Source organism: Sorex fumeus, unplaced genomic scaffold (assembly GCF_029834395.1).
Source record: "Sorex fumeus unplaced genomic scaffold, SorFum_2.1 ptg000019l, whole genome shotgun sequence".
Taxonomy (NCBI): domain Eukaryota; kingdom Metazoa; phylum Chordata; class Mammalia; order Eulipotyphla; family Soricidae; genus Sorex; species Sorex fumeus.
This window is the reverse complement of record NW_026606076.1, coordinates 7,697,653-7,711,367: the sequence shown is the minus strand read 5'-3', so window position 1 is coordinate 7,711,367 and position 13,715 is coordinate 7,697,653. Positions and strand designations below refer to the sequence as shown.

Below are 13,715 nucleotides of genomic sequence, written 5' to 3'. Positions count from 1 at the left end.
GTACTGTTTTTTGGACCGCTTGTGCGGGGCATCGCTGGCTTCAGCACAGTGGGCTCCGGAGAGCCCATGCTTCCGGCCGGGCCAGACTTGGACAACGAGACCAGACTCGGTGGGGTCGGGAGAGGTTTCACCCACGAGGGGGTTGAGCCCGGACGTCCGACACCGTGCACGCACGGTGAGGCGCAGGGTCAACCCCCACAGGTGCCCGCGGGGGTTCCCTGCCCCCGAAACCGTCCTCACCCGCCGGCCCCGTGGACGGCCGCCGCCGCCACCCCAACACCCGGACTCATCGCCCCGGTGCGGACCGGTCTCCCCTCTCAGGCGGGAAGGCGCGCCAGGATGGGCGTGAGCCCGTCCCGACAGCTCCCGAGGGAGGGACACCAGGCAGAGGCGGGTGGGGGAGGGACGACCCCGACGACGATGACGAGATGGACGACACCCGGGGGGAACGGGCGGGGAGAAGGCCGGGGCGGGGTCTGGAGGAGCCGGGGCTCCCCAACGGGCCCATCCGCCCCCGACCCCGAGGCGGACGGGCAGGCCCCCAAAGGGTCTTTAAACCTCTGCGCCAGAACACGCTAGGTACCTGGGACAGGGTGGGGGCGCGGCCACGACCTCGACGGCCACGACGCACCCCTGGCAGGGGAGGCGAGGGAAGACCCCGGACGGGCCGGGGCCACAGAGGCAAAGGCGGAGGGAGGCATCAGACAACACGAACGGACGGACGGCGCAGCTCGGGATGGGGAGGCGGGAAAGCCGCCGGCGGCAGCCGGGCGGGGGGAGGGGGGTGGAAGAACAGTCGGAAGATCACGACAGGCCCGAGGGGAGCCGGCTGGCGCCAGAGCGGGGACGGGGGACCGCCCCCGGGAGGAGGGGGAGTGGCGGCCGGCGGCACTCGGAACGCCACGCCGACAGTTTGCACCCGCTCACCCTCCCCCGGGAGGGCCCGAGGCCCGACCCAGGCTGCGCCGCCACCGCCGTAACCTCGGCGGGATGAACCCCACGTCGAGAACGACCCCCGACAGACAGCACCCCCACACGCTCGCGGCCTCCGCCTTCCGCCCGGCTGTGGCCAACCGTGACCGCCTCGCGGATGACACCACCGACCGACCAGGGCACTTCTCTGGCGACCTTCGTTCTGGCTCACCTTGGCGCCCCCCTGAGCACCCCCCCTTCGCGAATGGCGGGGCTCCGGGAGGAGGGAGGGCGGGTGGGACCAGGGACGGACCCCAACCCACTGCTCCTCCTCCTCCCGGGGGGGGGCCCCGCGCCACACAGGGAAGAGAGGGCCGGAGCAAGCTCCAGACGAGCTCGACCGGACGGCCGTTAATGATCCTTCCGCAGGTTCACCTACGGCAACCTTGTTACGACTTTTACTTCCTCTAGATAGTCAAGTTCGACAGTCTTCTCAGCGCTCCGCCAGGGCCGTGGGCCGACCCCGGCGGGGCCGAATCGAGGGCCTCACTAAACCATCCAATCGGTAGTAGTGACGGGCGGTGTGTACAAAGGGCAGGGACTTAATCAACGCAAGCTTATGACCCGCACTTACTGGGAATTCCTCGTTCATGGGGAATAATTGCAATCCCCGATCCCCATCACGAATGGGGTTCAACGGGTTACGCGCGCCTGCTGGCGTAGGGTAGGCACATGCTGAGCCAGTCAGTGTATCGCGCATGCAGCCCCGGACATCTAAGGGCATCACAGACCTGTTATTGCTCAATCTCGGGTGGCTGAACGCCACTTGTCCCTCTAAGAAGTTGGGGGACGCCGACTGCTCGGGGGTCGCGTAACTAGTTAGCATGCCAGACTCTCGTTCGTTATCAGAATTAACCAGACAAATCGCTCCACCAACTAAGAACGGCCATGCACCACCACCCACGGAATCGAGAAAGAGCTATCAGTCTGTCAATCCTGTCCGTGTCCGGGCCAGGTGAGGTTTCCCGTGTTGAGTCAAATTAAGCCGCAGGCTCCACTCCTGGTGGTGCCCTTCCATCAATTCCTTTAAGTTTCAGCTTTGCAACCATACTCCCCCTGAACCCAAAGACTTTGGTTTCCCGGAAGCTGCCTGGCGGGTCATGGGAATAACGCCGCCGCATCGCCAGTCGGCATCGTTTATGGTCGGAACTATGACGGTATCTGATCGTCTTCGAACCTCCGACTTTCGTTCTTGATTAATGAAAACATTCTTGGCAAATGCTTTTGCTCTGGTCCGTCTTGCGCCGGTCCAAGAATTTCACCTCTAGCGGCGCAATACGAATGCCCCCGGCCGTCCCTCTTAATCATGGCCTCAGTTCCGAAAACCAACAAAATAGAACCGCGGTCCTATTCCATTATTCCTAGCTGCGGTATCCAGGCAGCTTGGGCCTGCTTTGAACACTCTAATTTTTTCAAAGTAAACGCTTTGGGCCCCGCGGGACACTCAGCTAAGAGCATCAAGGGGGCGCCGAGAGGCAAGGGGTGGGGACGGGCGGTGGCTCGCCTCGCCGCGGACCACCCGCCCGCTCCCAAGATCCAACTACAAGCTTTTTAACTGCAGCAACTTTAAAATACGCTATTGGAGCTGGAATTACCGCGGCTGCTGGCACCAGACTTGCCCTCCAATGGATCCTCATTAAAGGATTTAAAGTGGACTCATTCCAATTACAGGGCCTCGAAAGAGTCCTGTATTGTTATTTTTCGTCACTACCTCCCCGGGTCGGGAGTGGGTAATTTGCGCGCCTGCTGCCTTCCTTGGATGTGGTAGCCGTTTCTCAGGCTCCCTCTCCGGAATCGAACCCTGATTCCCCGTCACCCGTGGTCACCATGGTAGGCACGGCGACTACCATCGAAAGTTGATAGGGCAGACATTCGAATGGGTCGTTGCCACCACGGGGGGCATGCGATCGACCCGAGGTTATCTAGAGTCACCAAAGCCGCCGGCGCCCGCCCCGAAGGGAGGCTGACCGGGTTGGTTTTGATCTGATAAATGCACGCATTCCCCCCCCCACCCCCCCCGCGAAGGGAGTCAGCGCCCGTAGGCATGTATTAGCTCTAGAATTACCACAGTTATCCAAGTAGGAGAGGAGCGAGCGACCAAAGGAACCATAACTGATTTAATGAGCCATTCGCAGTTTCACTGTACCGGCGGTGCGTACTTAGACATGCATGGCTTAATCTTTGAGACAAGCATATGCTACTGGCAGGATCAACCAGGTAGGAGGAGATGCGCGAGCGAGCCCCGCCGGCGGTCGGTCGGTCAGGGGTGGAGACAGGAGAACCCCCCGCCCGAACGTCGCCCCCCCACACACCTCCCCTCCTCCCCGAACCGCGGCCGACCCCGCGCCGCCGCCAGCCGCCAGAGCGATGGACGGATGGGCGCGGGACGAGGACGCGGACGGGGGCGGGCGGGGGCGGGGGAGAGCGGGACGGAGGGACCAACACCGCCCTGCGACACGGCCGGCCCGGCGGGAAGCCAAAGCGCGAGCAAACCCGGCGCGGGGAGACGCGCGGCGGCACGAGGAACGCCGCGGGCGCGCGGGGAAGGAGGAGACGAGACGCGGGCGGGCATGGGCCTGTTGCCGCCACACGACTGTGGGACCGGGCACCCGCTTGAGACCCCGCGGGCAGCGAGACGCGCGGCCCGACGGGGGAGGGGGTAGACGACGCTGCCCGACACCCCCCCCACTGACCGGAGTCGGCGGTGGGGGGGACCCCCGAGTGTGTGACGCCGCCACGACCCCCGGCAGCGGTGGCGCGGAGAGACGGCGAGGGGACGGAGAACAGCACCGCGGCCTCCGGAGACACCCGCGACGACCACCGCCCTGACGCGCTCACAGGATCTGGCACCGTGGCCCTCTCGGGCGACCGGGCACCCTCGGGAACGAGCACACCCTAGTCGTAGCCATTCGCGAAGCTAAACGCAGGACGTTGTGCAGTGTGGCGCGGCGGCGCCCACATCGAGAGAGCACACGACCACCCACTCGTTTCTCTTCAACATTTCCCAAATTGGTCACTGTGAAGCGGTGATGTTGCGGGGTGGGCAGGCGTGAGTGAGTGGGTGGGTGCGTGCCTGCGCGAGTGCGTGTTTCACGTGGCTTAACGCGTTTTAAAACGACCTCGAGATGGAGACGCGACACCACGAACCTAAGGGACACGTGAGGCTGGGGACATAGCCGAGGGGTCCGGGTCCGGATGGCAGAAAAAAAATAGAACGGGAGTCAAGTCAGGCACCTGTGCCACACGTGAACTATGGGCAGCTTGCACCCCGTGACCCCGTTTGGAATCTCTGGAGATGGACACGGAGGGAAGACGGAGGGATGGGGAGGGAAGAAAGTTTTGTCACTTTGTCCCTGTACCTCATGGCGATTCATTCAAGACATTTATAAAAATATATATATGTACACATATATAGTATACACGCATACATATGTACGTACGTACGTACGTGTGTACGTATGTATAAAAAGTTAAACAAGCAACCATAAGCGAGCAAGCAAGCAAGCAAAAGCAAAGAAGGAAGCAAGCAAGCATGGAAGCGAGCGAGCCAGCGAGCGAGCGAGCGGGCCAGCAAAAAGAGTACGAGTCCGTGGATAGACGCGCAGCGCGTCGCATGCTAAGTGAAATGAGTCAGAAAGAGAGGGACAGCCGGAGAAGGACTGCACTCGTGGGTGGAGTGTCCAACCACATCCCATGAGGCTCACACCTAAGGAGAGCAGATACATACACGGCCGGCCGGCCAGCCTGCCGGCCGGCACGAAAAAATTGCTCCCTAGCTGGAAGCCTGCCTCATGAGCCAAGGGGAGAAGGCAGCTGGAAGAGAGAAGGGAAGTTTCTCTTGACAGGGGTGCCTGTCGAGGTGGCACGTTCTCCCTGGGGGGAGGGGCGGAGGAGTTGAAGCCGGCAAGGCAGGCGGGCCCCCGCTGCGGCTTGAGTGGCAGGGAAATGTCCTGCCGCTTTGCTAGCGCTCCAGCCTCCAAATCCCGCAAACCCTCCAAATCCTTTTCGTGTCCCTATTCCCTCCCTCACGGCCGTGAATAGGGAATAGGGACACGAAAAGGATTTGGAGAATTCGCTGCTGGTCCGAATGATGTCTGTTTCAGCCTGGTGGAGCCAGTATGGAGACTTCTCAGTCCATGGAAAGGCGAGCTGCTTGGCGTGAGTATGGCTGGCCTTGGGTGGCTGTGGACCCAGGTTCGGTCCCTGGCACTCCAAGGGGTCATGGAAATCACTCATTCAGCAAGAAAGAGTAAGTATTTATTTAAATAAATAATGAATACGACCACGACCACCTGTTGTTCGTCGCTTGCCTGGAGCAGGCCCCACCCTGAGATTTTGAAACAGTGCCCTATTCAAGGCTGTTTCAGGCTTAGGAGAATGAGACTACAAAAAATAATGACTACATTTTAAAAAAAAGTGAGTTCATGTCAATAAGCAAGCCAGCAAAGCCAGCAGAGCAAGCAAGCAAGCAAGCAAGCAGGCAACAAGCAAGCGAGCGACAGAGTCCACCCTGACCACCAACAGAACCAAAATAGAGGAGCAGGGACTGGATAGGGGTGGTGGAGAATGAGACCCATCCTTGTGACAGGTATTTGGCATATTGGGTACGCCACGGGGAGTTTGCCAGACTCTGCCGTGTGGGCAGATGACATTAGGTAGCCTGCCGGTTTGTCCAAAAAATAATGACTACGTTTAAAAAAAAAAGTGAGTTCATGTCAATAAGCAAGCCAGCAAAGCCAGCACAGCAAGCAAGCAAGCAAGCAAGCAAGCAAGCTAGCCGACAAGCAAGCAGGCAACAAGCAAGCGAGCGACAGAGTCGACAGAGGAGCAAGCAGGGACTGGATAGGGGCGGTGGAGAATGAGACCCATCCTTATGACTGGTATTTGGCCTATTGGGTATGAAGGATCTTGGATCCCGAAGAAAATGATGGCTCGAGGCTCGAGGAACCGGTCGGGATGGAGAGATGTGTGCTGAAAGTAGAAAAAGGGCCAAACATGATGAACTCTCAGTGTCTGTATTGCAAAGCATAAACCCCGAAAAGAGGGGAGAGGAAGAGGGAGAGGGAGAGGAAGAGGGAGAGGGAGAGGGAGAGGAAGAGGGAGAGGGAGAGGGAGAGGGAGAGGGAGAGGGAGAGGGAGAGGGAGAGGGAGAGGGAGAGGGAGAGGGAGAGAGAATGGGGAATATGTGTCTGCCACAGAGGCAGGGAGGCAGGGGGAGGGTGTGTGCCTGTGTGTGTGTGTGTGTGTGTGTGTGTGTGTGTGTGTGTGTATGTAGGCGGGGTTATAATGCCCGGGATATTGGTGGTGGGAAATGTGCACTGGTGGAGGGATGGGTGTTTGATCATTGTGTGACTGTCCCCCAAACATGAAAGCTTGTAAAGATCTCACAGGTGGGTCAATAAAATTTAAAAAAAAAAGTGCCATGGTTTCCTTCCCCCCCCCAACCCCCGGGGAATTTTACCAATAATTCGTGTTTTCTGTTCACAGTACTTTGAAGCTACTGCATCTTCACCAAAGTTCCTTCACCACCACCACCACCACCATCGCCCTCGCCCCCCCACCCTCCCCCCCCCCGCGCCCCACCTCTCCCCAGGCTTTGTGTCACTTGATCAGCCCACGGGGGAGGGGGAGGCGGGGGGGGGGTGGAGGGGGCAGAGGGAGCGTGTCTTTACATAGAGAAAACCAGGGCCGCAGAGTCAAGGAGGATTGATTTGGCCTCCAGGAAGGCTGTTTCTTGAAGTGCCCAGGAAGGAGCGAGGAGTTTTCTCCCGAGCCGCGGTTTTCTCTTTCTCTTGCTCCCCTTTCTCCTGCTCCCCTCCCCCGCCCACCAGCGACAAGCTGAAAGAGGTCACCCACCCTACCACCTCCCATTCCAACCCCACCTCTGAGGTGCGTGTCCAAAGCCTACACCCACCCAAGAGCGCTTAGCAGATCTTATCTCCAAGTAAGATACCGACAGAGAGCGGCATCTCTTCCTCTTCCCCCGCCCTCACCCTCCAGGCGGGCTGGACGGTCGTGGGGGGGCCGGAGGGGGCGGGGCGGGGCGGAATGGCGGGAGCCGGGGAGCCGCCGGAACCCCGGGGCGACCGAGCCCGCCGGCTTGGAGTCAGGTTCCCTCTGGCCTCTGATGACACGGATCTTTGTGATTGATTGATTGATTGATTGATTGATTGATTTTTTTGAAGGAAAATGAAACCAAAACCCTGGTTCAAGGACCACAACTCCCGGGAAGCTCTGGGGCCGCCACGGCCACGGGCACCGCCCACCGAGATGGTTCCCACCGCCTTCCCCTCCCCTCTCCTCCCCTCCCCTCCCCTCCCCGCCGTGTCCATTCATTCGTGTCCATTCTCTTTCTCGTTCTCCTTCTCTCACCCACCGCCACCCCCACCCGAAAAGTGCCCCCCCCCCCCGCCCCCCCCCCCGCCACCCTCCGGCTAGAGAATTCGGGAGGGGGTTTCCTAGGAAAGTCCTGCAAGCATCTCAGGTAGATTTAAAAAGGGAGGCTTCAGCTTAATTGCCGGCACTGGCTTTCATTCCCCCCCCCTCGCCGCCCCCCCACCCCCAACACACACTTGCAGCAAAAGCAAGCCAAAGAAAGCAAAAGCATGTGCCCTTTGATTCCAAGACTTAGAGTATGAGTGTGACTGATTATTCTCCCCAACCTTTGCCTGAAGTTTGTTTCTATGAGTCCATTGGCATGTCCTTCGAAAAAAATAAAATGAGATAAAATAATTCGACAATGAAAAAGGAAAGAAAGAAAGAAAGAAAGAAAGAAAGAAAGAAAGAAAGAAAGAAAGCAAGCAGGCAAGCGAGCAAGCAAGCTTGCTCGCTTGCCTTGAGCAGGCCCCAGCCTGAGATTTTTAAAAAGTGCCATATTCAAGGCTGTGTCAGGCTTAGGAGAATGAGACCCATCCTTGTGACTGGTATTTAGCATATTGGGTATGCCACGGGGAGTTTACCAGACTCTGCCGTGTGGGCAGATGACATTCGGTAGCCTGCCGGTTTGTCCAAAAATTAATGACTACATTTAAAAAAAAAAGTGAGTTCATGTCAATAAGCAAGTCAGCAAAGCCAGCAGAGCGAGCGAGCGAGTGAGCGAGCAAGCAAGCAAGCAAGCAAAAGCAAGCTAGCAAGCTAGCAAGCTAGCCGACAAGCAGGCAACAAGCAAGCGAAAGACAGAGTCCACCCTGAACACCAACAGAACAAAATAGAGAAGCAGGGCCTGGATAGGGGCGGTGGAGCATGGGCACGGGTGGAGAGATGGGTACTGGATGATGGTATGTCGACGATCATGGTAGGACAGACACGTGAGCACGAAAGTTTGTCAGTCTGTCCCTGTCCCTCAAGCTTGTCCCTTCGCGAAAAAATTAAAAAAAAAAAAGAGGAAAGCCAGCCAGCCGGCCAGCCAGCAAGCTGGCAAGGAAAAGAGTACATCCTGAGGAGGTAGCGACAGGACCAAAAAGAAAATTATGTATTAAAAAAAAGATTTATTAAAGAAATAGATGAGAGAGAGAGAGAGAGAGAGAGAGAGAGAGAGAGAGAGAAACCAGCCGGCCAGCCAAACAGTACATCCTGAGCGCTGACAGGACCAAAGAGGAAAGCAGGGAGGGCCTGGATCTTGCTGGTGGAGCACGGGCATGGGTGGACGGACGGGTACTCACTCACTCCCGGGGTCATGGTCTGACAAACCCGGGAGCACGAAAGTTTGTCAGTCTGTCCTTGTGCCTCCCGGTGATCCATCGTGGAAAAAAAAATTATTAAAAAAATTATATAAAAAAAAAGAAAAAGAGGAAAGCCAGCCGACCAGCCAGCCAGCAAGCCGGCAAGGAAAAGAGTACATCCTGACTCATGGAATCGTGTAATAATGACTACATTAAAAAAAATACGTGAGTACATGTCAATAAGCAAGCCAGCAGAGCCAGCAGAGCCAGCCAGCCAGCCAGCCAGCCAGCAAGCCAGCAAGGAAAAGAGTGCATCCTGACTCATGGAATCGTGTAATAATGACTACATTAAAAAAAATACGTGAGTTCATGTCAATAAGCAAGCCAGCAAAGCCAGCAGAGCCAGCCAGCCAGCCAGCCAGCCAGCCAGCCAGCCAGCAAGCCAGCAAGGAAAAGAGTGCATCCTGACTCATGAATCGTGTAATAATGACTACATTAAAAAAAATACGTGAGTTCATGTCAATAAGCAAGCCAGCAAAGCCAGCAGAGCCAGCCAGCCAGCCAGCCAGCAAGCCAGCAAGCAAGCAACAAACAAGCAAGCGAGTGACAAAGTCCACCCTGAACACCGACAGAACCAAATAGAGGAGCAAGCAGGGCCTGGATAGGGGCAGTGGAGAATGAGACCCATCCTTGTGACTGGTATTTGGCATATTGAGTACGCCACAGGGAGTTTGCCAGACTCTGCCGTGTGGGCAGATGACATTCGGTAGCCTGCCGGTTTGTCCAAAAAAATAATGACTACATTTAAAAAAAAAAGAAAAGTGAGTTCATGTCAATAAGCAAGCCAGCAAAGTCAACAAAGAGAGCGAGCGAGCGGGCGAGCAAGCAAGCAAGCAAGCTAGCAAGCTAGCAAGCTAGCAAGCCAGCAAGCTAGCCAGCCAACAAGCAAGCAACAAACAAGCAAGTGAGTGACAGAGTCCACCCTGAACACCAACAGAACAAAATAGAGAAGCAGGGCCTGGATAGGGGTGGTGGAGCATGGGCATGGGTGGAGGGATGGGTACTGGATGATGGTATGTCGACGATCATGGTAAAGCAGACACGTGAGCACGAAAGTTTGTCAATCTGTCCCTGTCCCTCAAGCTTGTCCCTTCGTGAAAAAAATTTAAAAAAAAAAAAAAAAGAAAGAGGAAAGCCAGCCAGTCAGCCAGCCAGCCGGCCAGCCAGCAAGCCGGCAAGGAAAAGAGTACATCCTGAGGAGGTACCGACAGGACCAAAAAGAGAAATATATATATATATATAAAAGATTTATTTAAAAAATAGATTTATGAGAGAGAGAGAGAGAGAGAGAGAGAGAGAGAAGCCAGCCAGCCGGTCAGCCAGCCAAAGAGTACATCCCGAGCGCCAACAGGACCAAAGAGAAAAGCAGGGCCTGGATCTGGATCTTGCTGGTGGAGCCACGGCACGGGTGGACGGACGGGTATGCACTCACTCCCTCCCGGGTCATGGTCTGACGGACCCAGGAGCACGAAAGTTTGTCAGTCTGTCCCTGTGCCTCCCGGTGATCCATCGTGAAAAAATTTATTTAAAAAAAAAAAAAAAGAGGAAAAGCCAGCCGGCACAAGAGCACATCCTGAGTACAGACAGGACAAAATAGAAAAGTTTTTTTTTTCTTTGCAAAATAGAAAAGCTGCGTGAGTGAGGTACCGGTAGGGAGGAAGCATGAAGTGGGTGTCGTCACCAAAGACAGGAAGGAATGCCCGTCCCTTGAAATCGGGGTGCAGTGTTCAAGGGCCTGTCGCAGTCACTTAGCTTGGGCCTCTTCTCCTGGTGCCACACTCTCCGCCTCCCAGGGAAAGTGCTCTATGCTAAAGCCCCATGGCACCGTTCCCCGGGCCACGCGCTCGCCTCCTCGCCCCCCCTTGCCCCCCCCCCGCCCCTCGCCCTTCCATGAACTCATTCATGGACAATCCATCAGTCAGGTCAGGTAGGTCCCGTTTGTTTCTTGAATTCAGAATGCCATCTCACTCCCCTTTGGACCCAAATAGGAGTCGGCCTCCCACGCAGAACTCCCTCGGAGTTCTTCTCGAGAAAGGAAACCTCTGGGATTCCTCCCTCCCAACCCCCTCCAGAGACTCCCCCTCTCCCCAACCAACCCCTGGCGGCGTGGATGATGACTCGGACTACACGAATGATCGATTTATGGGTTGATTTATTGATTTCTTGGGGTGGGGGTGGGGGTGGGGGTAGGGGTGGGATCGAAAGCCAGGCGTGCCTGTTCTGGTCTAACCGGTTTCGAGTCAGAGTCCGTCTTCCTGCTAGGCCGCCACTGTAGAGCCGGAGAGGGTAGGTGGACCACAACTCCCAGAGTGCTCCACGTCGCCGCCGCCGCCACGACCACGACCGCAAACCACAAATGGCCCACCTGGATTCCAGCCAAGTACCCCATAATGATGGAGTCCCCCAGGTATGGCTGCATGAGCTGAGAGCCAGGAAAAGGGCTCAGCTGGGTGTGGCTCCGAAGAACATGAATCAGGAAGCCCTGAAGAACGTGGGTGTGAGTGTTTCTCTGCCATAATCGCCCAAACCAAGGGCCTCAAAGCCAAGTCACAGGGGTTGGAGTGATAGTCCGGGGAGAGAGCTTTTTCCTTGCATAGGGCCGGCCCAGTTTTAATCCCTGCCATCCCATATGGTACCGAGAAACCACCAAGAGTAATTATTGATTGTAGAGGCAGGAGTAACCCCTGAGCATCGCTTGGTGTGAACCAAAAGCAAAAAAAATGTCAAGCCAGAGTCACAGCAAAGAATGAGACAGTGGTGAGCCTTGACAGCCCTGAGCAAAAGGGATTTATTTTTTGCTTTTTAATTCACATTCCTCCGGCTTTCACCAGAAGATCTGAAAAGTACATGTTAACATACACATCAAGTGCAAATGCTGCATATACTTTCCCTTATAGATTGACATCACAGAAACTTTATTACACACTTCCAGTATTATTTCCTTCCTGGCTGCACTTTTGTAGCACAGCATCTCATGGTCCAAACACAATAGGCTTTAACAAAGGGGCCTGTTTTGACTTTGAACATTGTTATTAGGGGATTGAGTTATCTAATATGAATTTTATGATGTCTCCTAAGACGAAAAAGTAACACAAAGGCCTTCCCACATTCCTTACAAACAAAAGGTTTCTTTCCAGTGTGAATTCTCACATGATCAGTAAGGTTTGAGGAAGAAACAAAGGCCTTCCCACACTCCTTACAAACAAAAGGTCTCTCTCCAGTGTGACTTCTCATATGTCGAGTAAGGCCTGAGGATTCAACAAAGGCCATCCCACATTCCTTACAAACATAAGGTCTCTATCCAGTGTGAATTCTCATATGACAGGTAAGTCTTGAGGAATTAACAAACGCCTTCCCACATACCTCACATCAATAAGGCTTCTCTCCATTGTGAATCCTCATATGCCAAGTAAGTTCTGAGGAATAAATATAGGCTTTCACACAATCCTTACATATATGAGGCCTCTATTCAGTATGAGATTTCATATGCCCTGTAAGGGTTGAAGATCGAGTGAAGGCCTTTGCACGTGCCTTATATTTATGACATTTCTCTCCAGTATGATTTTTCCTGTGTCTAGAAAGGTGTGAGGAGCAATCAAAGACCTTCCCACATTGCTCACACACATATGCTTTCTCTCCAGTATAAATTTTAAGAGGTCTGAGGGTTGAATGAAGGACATCGCACAGTCCTTACATGTATGTGGTTTCCCTCCAGTGTGGATGTTCATGCCATCACAAAGGAGTGATGCTGGATTCAAACCATGGCCTTGCTGCTGACACTCCTGGGGATTCTGTCGATTGTGGGGTTCTAAGGGAATATCACGGTCCTGGTAATATGGGGAAGCTCCCCCACATTCCTTACTCTTGGACAGGGTCAATCCTTGGTGACTTTGCTTGTGGACCTTTCGGTGTGAAGGGCTCACTATAAACAGTGCTCCTCTCCCACATTCTAGGGACTGCCCCAATTTTGGGGTTTGTGTCCGTGGACCGAGAAGAACATACTGTGTGAAACTTTTCCCAGGGGAGGGATTCTTCACAGTGAGGTTGCTCTCTCCATTCTGATCACCCTCAGAGGCCATCCTGCTTGTCTTGGCATCCCCGTATGACTGAGGGCACAAATGCACACTCGAGACTTTTTCACAGTGTGAAGGGTCAGAGACATTCCACTCGGGCTGGCTGCTTCACTGTAGAATAGCAGAGGATTCCAATTTTCATTCTATGCCTTATAGTCTCCACGTCAAATGAAATTGATACCTGCAAATTGATTTCTAACACTTGCAAGACACCAATGCAATTCCTGAAAACTGGATGGCATTACCATGGACTAACCTAATGTTTCTGTAAGACACACATGGAAAATTGATGAATGAAGGGCCATTAATTTGTTAAATTTTTTTAACTCAATGAACAAGCACAAATAACTTCCTCCACAGAAAACTGATGCACCAGATTTCAGAGAAAAATAAAACACACTAAACTCTGGGTTCAGTTCTCACTCAATGTGGAGTAGAGCCCGGAAAGCATTTGTGAAGAAATGCATCCCACACTGCTGAGACTGACCACAGGGGCCATTGAAAACATCTCACCACAGGCAAAATTCTTTTCAGGATCAATGACTTTTTCTCTTCTGTTTTTTGTTTTCATTTGGGGGCGGGGGTACACCATGCAGTGCTCAGGGATTATTCCCTGTAGGTCTCTGGGAAACACATGGAGCAATGTGGATAGACCAGTTTAAAAGACAAGGTCTTTTCATGATTACTATTTGTAGATACTTTCGATCAAATGAAAAAAACACGGCATTTACATGAAACATACTACAATTTACTTTAGGTTTTGAGCAGAGATGTCAGCACCCAGTGAAGATAAGGGTCCTCGACCTCAAGCATCATACTCTGAATTTCCTCCCGACCATTCCCGGCCCTGCACTTTAAAAATAACATGCTGGTCCACTGACATTTTCCATTAGTATTATAATACTGATTCCAAACTTGCAAATCTTACCAGCTCACTCATACTCGGTGA

The 13,715-nt window shown here is 54.3% G+C and overlaps 1 pseudogene; it reads right to left on the bottom strand.

Annotated features, from left to right (window-relative positions):
* Positions 1–1,324: 1,324 nt before the first annotated feature.
* On the bottom strand, positions 1,325–3,192 carry LOC130022563 (uncharacterized; annotated as a pseudogene).
* Positions 3,193–13,715: the final 10,523 nt, after the last annotated feature.